This window comes from Manduca sexta, chromosome 4 (genome assembly GCF_014839805.1).
Source record: "Manduca sexta isolate Smith_Timp_Sample1 chromosome 4, JHU_Msex_v1.0, whole genome shotgun sequence".
Lineage (NCBI taxonomy): Eukaryota > Metazoa > Arthropoda > Insecta > Lepidoptera > Sphingidae > Manduca > Manduca sexta.
In genome coordinates, this window is record NC_051118.1 from 2578391 (window position 1) to 2588518 (window position 10128).

Below are 10128 nucleotides of genomic sequence, written 5' to 3' on the forward strand. Positions count from 1 at the left end.
GGTCGCTACCCGGGCAGATATAAAATATATCCTGCCACCAGCAAAATTTACAGAATATGAAGTACTTATTTTAATTTTAGGGTATGGTCGCGTTGTTACCCTTTTAACCGACTCCAAAAAAGGAGGAGGTTCTCAATTCGACTGTATTTTGTTTTGTTTACAACGTGAGGCTTGTGTCTTCGGAACGATGAGCCCTACCGCTGCTATAGGCCGCTTCTATGTTGGTCTAGAAATCTCTAATAGACGCCTATGTTCAAGAGTGGACTTTCAAAGACTGAAGAAGAATAAGGGACTTTGAAGATTTGGCTTTTGAATGCGAGATGAAACCTTAGTACATAATTTACTTCTTTATATGTTTGGAATGGCTGGTTATATTTTCTATCGGGTTATTTGGTTATACTAAAAATATATGACCACCGACTGCCTCGGTGGCGTAGTTGTATTGCATGTCCGGTACAATAGCGCTCTGAGGTCCTGGGTTCGAATCCCGGGTCGGGCAAAGTGATATTTGAGTTTTTCTGCTCAGTATCAGCCCGGAGTCTGGAATTTGTGCCCGATATGGCGATAGGCTCGCCCCCTATCACATCATGGGACGGAACATACTTGGCGAAAAGTGGGTGCCCTAGTTGCGCCTCTGCATACCCCTTCAGGGATAAATGCGTGATGTTATGTATGTATGTACTAAAAATATATTTTGGTATTTTATAAAAAGATTTATTAAAATATAAACAAATAAGAACTACTTTAATACTTATCTGAGTTTGTAAATTAATACGTGAAAAAAAAAATTGTACCCCTTTCCAAGTTCAATGTATTAAGCGATCTGATAACTTATTCTTGTAGACTACTTAAACTAGATTTTTCCTGCAGGTCCGCTCGCGACAATTATTCTGGGATAAACATCTTTTCGGGATAATAAGTAGCTTATAGCCCTCAGCAGGTAGTTTTTGAGATTGACGCGTTCAAGGAAAAATTTATATTCGTATAGCAGTGGCGACGTGTGAAATTTTCTACAAGAGAACTCGACACAACATAATCTATACTTATAATAAATCTGTAGAGAGGTCAATTCTGTACATGAAATATATTTCCAAAATAACTATCAGGGGGTGATTAGGGATCGATACTGATGCCAAAAATGCAATTAGAATTTTTTTTGTCTGTCTGTCTGTCTGTATAACCGTTATAGAAACAAAAACTACTACTTTTAACGAAACTTGGTACAGTTATTTTTCATACTCCTGAGCTAGTTATAGTATACTTTTCATCACGCTACAATTAATAGGAGCAGAGCAGTGAAGGGAAATGTTGGGAAAACGGGAGAAGTTACTCCATTTTTTAAGCTTCCGTCGCGTGTGCAACCTTAATGGTTAAAGCTACACAGAAATCATGTATGACGGAAATGTTCTCTTTAAAATTATATAAAAAATATCCCACGACAGCATATGTCTATCTTTTATGGTTGACCCACAATAACACGTGTAACTCCCGATAGCTTAGCAGTTCGAAGCTTTCTCATTATATTTGTCTATTCTTACGTTTATAACACTCTCAGTCATCCCTAATTAAAAAAGTTAACATTATTAAATATTCCATAAAAAAGAATCATAGAAATCGGTATAGAAACACCAAAGTTATTCATGAAATACGCTAATAATAAGCCATCACGCGTGAATACTGAATCATGCTATATGCTTCCTTCGATTTCACCAGGATCCCATCATCAGACCCTGACCGGACAATCGGACCACCTGCATACCAACATATATTAAAAAAAACATCCCGACAAATTGAGCACCTCCTGCATTTTTGAAGTCCGAAATCCACGCGGGCGAAGCTGCGGGCGGAAGCTTGGTAATAATAATATGAATAAATTCGTTATGCAGGTTGTCCTAATTATAATTAGATATTACATAAATTACGAAAGGGAAACCGGCAGGAATCGGGTTATATTGACCTTTCGATACTTTAGTATAGATATAATAGCATTCATCAATGTTGTTACATACGGTAAAATATTCCTATAGCACATATTTCTCGCATTTTAACGTATGTGAAAAGTCTATTCAGCTTTTCGTGAAATTCATCTCGCGTGAAGTAATGGATTACTTCGAACGTAAAAAGAAGTGTTAGCTTTCGGCTTTGCCCGCTTTTAATTACGCAACGGTGTACTCAAGGAATTAGTGGGAGTTGATTAGCAATTGATTTTTTTCCAGTTACTATGAATTTAAAAGTATCAATAAACAACTAATAATGTTGCCTGCATGCATCATGCATTTATCAGCAAAGGGGTATGCAGAGGCGTAACCAGGGCACCCACTTTTCGCGAAGTGTGTTCCGTCTTATGATGTGATAGGGGGCGAACCTATCGCCATATCGGGAACAAAGAGACTCCAGGTTGATACTGAGCAGAAAAACCCAAATATCACATTGACCGACCTGGGATGCGAACCCAGGACCTCAGCACTGCCGTAGCTTGCAGTACAACTACGCCGAGGTAGTCAGAAAGCAAATTTCGCTACATATTAATAAACATTCATTCGTAAGCAAATAAAGTTTGTATAAACGGTTATTCATTTAATAAAATATATGAATGCGAATATATGAGGTTTTTATACTTTGTATTATTGTGTTGGTAAAACAAAATGAAATACACGCGTAACATAATTCGTTGGTAATATCTCATTGCGTAGTGTACGATGAAATGGGAAGTACCGGGTTCGATTCTCAGGTTTTGTAATCTAATCTGATGTAACTTTGTACTAATATTATAAATACGACAGTTTGTGAGGATGTATGTATTTATTCCTCTTTCACGAAAAAACTACTGACCGGATTTGGATGAAACTTTACAGTTATATTGGTTTTACCTCAAAGTAACACACAGGCCACAATTTATAATATAATATAATAATATCACCCTGTATTATATACTGTCCCACTGTTGGGCACGGGCCTCCTCTACTACTGAGAGGGATTAGGTCTTCACACACCCTCGAAAATTCCTATAGAGAATTTCTCAGGTATGCAGGTTTCCTCAGGATGTTTTCCTTCACCGTTAAAACAAGCGATAATTCACAAAGAATACACACATAACTTTAGAAAAGTCAGAGTTGTGCCCTTGGGTTTTGAACCTGCGAACATTCGTCTCGGCAGTCCGTTTAACAACCAACTTAGCTATCGCGGCGTATATTCATTTCGTTGTATCTTATGATAACCCCAACTCAGATATGCTGATAAACCACCGCTGATCTTCCACTGGGCCGTTTCATGTCATGAAAATAAACAGGAAACATAAGGGAAAGATATAATCAAAAAGTTTTGATTCAAACACGAGGAATCAATCAATTATTAAGACAATATTGATCCTAAGTCTCCGCGTTTAATTAAACTCCAAAGTTTGGGATAACAGTGTTCCTTAAAATTTTTGATGTAATTTTTTCTACCGATTTAGTTTTAGCTTCTGGTAATGTTTTCTACTAGACAAAATGTGAATCTATTGTTTCGGTTCGAAATTCATCTATATATATAAAAATCAATTGCTGTTCGTTAGTCTCGCTAAAACTCGAGAACGGCTAAACCGATTTGGCTAATTTTGGTTTTGAATTATTTGTGGAAGTCCAGGGATGGATTAAACGGTGACGAACATAAATAATAAATAACGGAAAATACTAAAAACGACAATATAAGTTTTCAATACAAAATGTTCCTACCTGTCAAACACTTCATGTCTTTTCTCTTTTTAGAAATAAAGAACTGTAACATATATATAGATGTATTCAGAAATAAGTCTGTTTCATAGTTGTATTATGAGGTCCGATTTCTTTGGTTTATTTTGTTCAAATACAAAACATTTCAGAAATAAATAGTGTAAAAGTGTCAGTGGGTTCTTAAAAATAGAAAATAAATAAATAAATTTCAAGACTATTATTAAAATCTATCATCAATTTGTCAGTGCGTGAGAACTTTATTTATCGTTATTGTCGCAAAATGCCACGGAGAAGATGACTTAGATAGTCGAAGTTAATCAAATGTACGACGAGCTACTTTACGTGCAAACCGTAGTCTCGACTAGCGAGAGACAGATAATGATAACATACGTATTGTATGGCAAAATTGTGTTTCACAATAAATAACAATAATAAATGTATGTAGGTGATACGAAGTTCACCGGGTCATCTAGTATTAATATATAAAGCTGAAGTTTTTTTGGAACGCGCTAATCTCAGAATGTACTGAGCCGTTTTTTTTTTCACTAATTGAAAGCGATGTTACTCGTGAGTGGGGCATTAAAGGCGTGATTGTGTGTATAATAGTATAGAAATTGTTATTGTTATATACTATCGTCAGTATATTTAGTTCCTAAGCTCAAGGGCAAAGAGGGGCAGCTGACCCCCCCTAGAGATTCTAAAAAACTTGCCAAATATAAAGCAACCAAAGTCCTAAGTCTGACTTGTTTGATCGATCATTCCCGTACGTCGAAACTTGAATGAATTCACCAATTCCATTCCTAATATTCCGTACGCTCAATGACGCTCTGCTCTATGTTATTGTTAAATCGGGCGAGTGGTGGAAGCACATGTGCTCTCGACTTTACCTACAATTCATACTTTTCTCATTCTCCATATCAATTTGCCACTCCTCCCCTCTCTCTGGGCCATCGGCTGGCGACGCACTCTCCTAAGCTATATAAAATCGCTGTACTATTCCGCCATAATGAAAACGACGAATTATTTTAACCGACTTCAAAAATGAGGTGGTCTTTTGTTCAATGGGAATTAATATGTTTCTTTCCTCAGAACTAGGTAATTTATTAACTAATTATTTAGCTATAAACCCCTTTGAAAGTCATACCATTCGTACCTTATGTCATATAATTGTATCTAATTACTTTATATTATTAATTTTATGCTGAAAAGTATACTTGAACAAAAGTCGTATTTCCCGTTAAAATACAAGGAAAATGATTTCAATCAACAGAGCAGTGAGCAACACCTCGCATACGAAGCCATTTTGAAAGCCTTAGAAGAAAATTGTATATAAAATAAATAATGACAATGGAAACAAGAGGGATTTCCTCCTTGAACCTCCTGTAATATATTCCGGCTTATTTGTGCACAATACGGGGATAAAACATTTTTATTTTCACTATTATCCTTTTTACATAAGTTAGTCCTTAGGGAAGCGTTACTTTTTCTTGTTATTGCCTAAACCGATACTTCCTTAACAACTTACGCAACTGACAGTTAACAACTAATCAAGCTTGCATTGCACTTGGCATATTTTTTATACTGCGGCTTCGCTCGCTTGGAAATAAGTATGTCACAAAATTTTTCCCGCGTAAATCCCGATCCAAGAGATTTTTTATAACCACGCAACCTCTGCAGCAGTAATCGTTATATTTCAATCAATTTACGTAAAACCGTAATGTACTATTGATCTAAACCTTCCTCAAGGATTGCACTATCGTTTAGTAAAAACAGTACAAAATCCTGTTCAGTAGACGAGAAAATCGATCATATATAGACAGACAGCTTTTGAGGACTTTCTAAATATAATATAAAATGGATATACCAGCTTTTGCTCGTGGCTCCACCCGCGTGAAAAGATTTAGGGATAGTTCTCTGGGTTAGCAGTCCTGCTATATATTTTCCCGGGATAGAAAGTAGCCTATATTCTTCCCAGGATCTCAAACTATCACTATACAAAATTCCACAGAAAACTGTTGGATAGTTTTTAAAATCGCGATTAGATGGCAAGATAGTTGCGACGGGGGACTTTGTTTTATAATATACTAGCTGACCCAACAGACGTTGACTCGTCTTAACTATGAATTTGCAGCGCGCCTTCTGTCAATCGACAGTTATTTTATACAATTGACAGTTACATGAAATTAATATTTTCGGTAAGTTTTCTTTAATTTTCTATTTTTCCGCGCATATTAATTAATTTTTTTCTTTCATAAAATCCTTCTCCGGACAATAACAAACACAACAAAAAAAATAGTGAAATCGGTCCAGCCGTTCACGCGTGGTAGCGTGACCAAAGAAAATTGGGATTAATTTTTATATGTACAGATTTTTAAGAACTTTTTGAAAGGAAAAATTCCTTCATTCATGATTTTAACTGTTGACACAGCATATGCTAAAGAAGCTGTCAAAACGAAAAAAAATTCGTATTTGCAATATTTTTCATGAATGCTCCGTTCCTAGTAGGACGTAGGTATCTAATTTGTATAAATTTTCTGCACGCATTATGCAAGCAAATCTGCGTATTTTCAATCTCATTACAAAGCAACTGCACCACTGTTGTAACAAAGTCCCCAACTACACTACGAAATTGGATCAAATATTTGTCACCCGTTTGACCCAATCTTATTTAATGCATTGTAGTGTCCCCAGATAGACACAAAGAAACTCGGTTTCCTATTCGTTTTACCCGTTGGAGCGATAGGTTCGAAGTTGTGATGTTTTGCTTTACTGAAAGATGGTAACGTGTTTCGAGTGTATGTTTTTTTTATCGCTTTGAATGACGAAACAAGCTAGCCGTTCGACTGATGGTAAGCGATATGACTGCCCATAAACAGAGGAAACACCACCCAATACCTTAAAATATAAATTATTGTTTGGTATTCCACTGCGCTCGCCATCCTGAGACTTGAGATGTTAAGTTTTATTATGTCCAGTAGTTACATTGCTACAATGTCCTTCAAGCCGGAATACAACAGTGACTACACACTGCTGTTTGGCGTCAGAAATAGACATTGCGGTGGTACCTACCCAGGCGGACTCTCACATATCAGACACCTACTACTAGTAAAATGTAAATATAATAAATAAAATGCATTATTCATCACGTTGGCGGACATAGTTGCATTTATAAGTCAAGGTACAATGAGAATATTTAACCATTACTTACATTAAGTCGCTTGTATAACTACAGACATTTTATATTAGATATAAAAAAGATTAAAGATTGCAAAGTAAAAAAAAAGCAGCAGAAAAGAAGAAATAGTGTGACCATGATAACGGTGAAGTTAAAATTGAATTTACAGTACGAATTTGTTTTTTGACGTACATTATCATATCATGCATAGTGTATAAATAACAAAACTAAAACCGAGATTTTTGACAATAATATGTACTATTCTTGGATCATTTTTGGCACAATGCTAGCTGAGAGGGAGCACGAGGTTTTATATAATAGGCAATGTCAATACGACCCTATATACTATAGAGTCTACTAGATTTTGCTCGCAGCTTCGCCCGCGTGAAGGAGGGATAAAGGTCCCGCTATATATTTTCCCGGGATAGAAAATAGCCTATTACCTTCCCAGGGTTTTAAACTATCTCCATACCATATTTCATAAAAAGCCGTTCAGTAGATTTTGCGAAAATCGATAACATACAGAAAGACAGAAAAGAGAACTTTATTTTATAATTTATTTTTATTTTATTACACTTTATTGTACATCTGGCATAAAAATAATAGAACAAGAAGGGAGCAAAAAGTATAAATGGCGGTCTTATCGCACAAGGAAATCTCTTACAGACAACCATGGGATGGATATAAGAGAAAACGAAATAATAAGGAGCAGCATAAGGTATATGCAGGTTATAATTAATTATTTTAAGAAAATATGTATAGATAGAGAGTATACACGTTGCAACTCATCAAAATCTATCTAGATATATACATCACGCTGCGCCCTCGACCAGCAGACTCTGAAATAACCGCCCGTTAGATTTATAGGCAGCTTGTTTTATCACCTCGCCACTTACGGGTCAACGCTTGCGAATTCTTTTTACTTTTGCTGACCATGGGTCCCATATTTGCGATGTTTTGTTGGTTGAAAACTTTTTTATTACTTCAGAGTTACATAAATTGCTAGCTCACTCCGAGGTTGCCCGAAAACTCGAAGTTACAATATCTACCTACATTTTACAATTAGTGGATTAGAGTCCAATTAAATAAAATTATAAAAAAATAGCTGTTGTTCTACGCAAAACGAGGTCAGTGCCTTGCAGTCTGGCAACCGGTTTTTTGGGTTTTAACTTGATTAAATGTAGAACAGGATCCCAGGCTAGTGCAAGCTTCCAACCATCAGCTCTATTAAAATTTTGATGTCTTTTAATTTCAATAGCCTCGCAAATCATCTTAGGAAGGAATCGGTGTTCGTTGGCAAGGATTTGTAGCTAGTTTAGTGGTTGGAGTCACTTGTATATAATTTTGAAATGTAGGTAGATATTGTATTTGACTTTTCGCATGACCAACACCTCAGTCCGCCCCGTGACCTGGGCTGCAAAGACAAGAGACTTTTTCAATGTAAATTTTCGACTCCACATATTTAGAATGGTCTCCATTTTAGTAACGTTAGTTGAAACCTAAACGCTGTGATTACGTAATCTATTCAAAGTGGGTAGTTTGCTACTTACAAATTTGTCTTCGTTACTAACTTTTGCATCTGTCTTTAGTAAGACGCGAAACAAACAGCGTGACAAATGCTTCTTTATTACTTCTACGTAATTGGCTTCTAGACTGTTTCCATTGTTATTTTTTTGGCGGGAAAAAATACCTTATCGCTGCCATCACATCTCGAGTGGAAAGGTTATGTTTATGTTGGTTTCACCGGTCTTACCCAATGTCGACACTCGGGAGTATAGCATCTGAGCGAGCATTGGACCGAGTCCCTAACCTCTGTATAACCCACATCGGCATACCAAAACCCACGGTGGCGTTCGGCGCATACGGAACGGCCCCAAGGTATCTTCTTGCACTGAGATAGCTGCTCAGAAAAGTTCCTACATCATCGTATTGGGGTTAAAATCAGCTCCTTTTTACGCTAGCTATTTCTCACGGCTTTACTTGCATAGAATGTCGGTTTGTTACATATTGAAAAGGATGTTATTTTTACTTTATTTCAGTTTTTTCCGAAGCGGAAGATATTTACACTACCTATTCTCGCGGCTTTGCTCGCATAGAAATCGTTTTCCGACATATTAAAAAGATTCTTTTTCGACTTTATTTCAATGTTTTACCCGAAGCGAAAATCAAAGCCGAGACTTTAGTACAACGCATTAAATCTACTCCAATGAGGCAGCCTTCATATAACATTAGTATAGATGTACTCCTTTAGTGCTAAGACGAAGGCGTTATAAATAACACTTCAAGTTAATTGGTATCTTCAGGTCAGGCTTGAGTATTTATTTGCAATTCTCTTTGTTTATGGCGTCGAGCGGTCAGTAACTGTAGTTAGTTCCCACAGGCCTTTATTTATAACAGTAAATAATGCTAGGATCATTTCTCACCATTTTTTTTAGCTTGAGCCATCGACAATGATAGTAACTAAAATACCGCAATAAAAAGTGTTCCTGCTTCTTTATAAATTGAAATGTGTCATTAACATTGAACAATATTTCGCACTCTTAAAAAATAATGACCTATTTCAAAATTAATGGCAGTCGCCGGAAAACTAATTTTTGTTTGCTATCTTTTTTTTATCTAAAGTTACTATAAAATGGAACTTAAACTACTACCTGGAAATATGTAAAAAATGAAACCTAAAGCATGAAAAAAAAAACTAAAAGGTCACAAACAGAAATTAGTTTTCCGACGATGCCACAAATTAACAATTTTGAAATAGATCATTATTTCATGAAGAGTGGGATCTATATAATTTTTTTAGTTAAGTTTTTTTTCTTTTTTATTTCTTTGAATGGTGAGCTTGCCGTTCGCCTGGTGGTAAGCGATACGACCGTCCATTAAGTTTTACTAAAAAGCAACTAAAACAAGACATGTAACTTACCGAATAAAAATGCTCTAATGGAAATTAAAGGAAAGGAAACATTATAATGTAAATAAGTAAATGGACTAAGGATTTCTTACGTGGACTATCGTTTTAACACCTTGTGTACGGTAGTCGCTATCCGGGCGGATATAAAATATATCCTACCTTCAGCCTTTGTAATGGTATATCATAAATTAAATTATTATTCCATTTTATCTTATATCCATCCCATGGTTGTCTGTAAGAGATTGCCTTTTGCGATAAGACCGCCATTTGTATTTTTTTCTCTTTTCTTGTTTTATTATTTTTATCCCTGGTGTACAATAAAGTTTAATAAATAA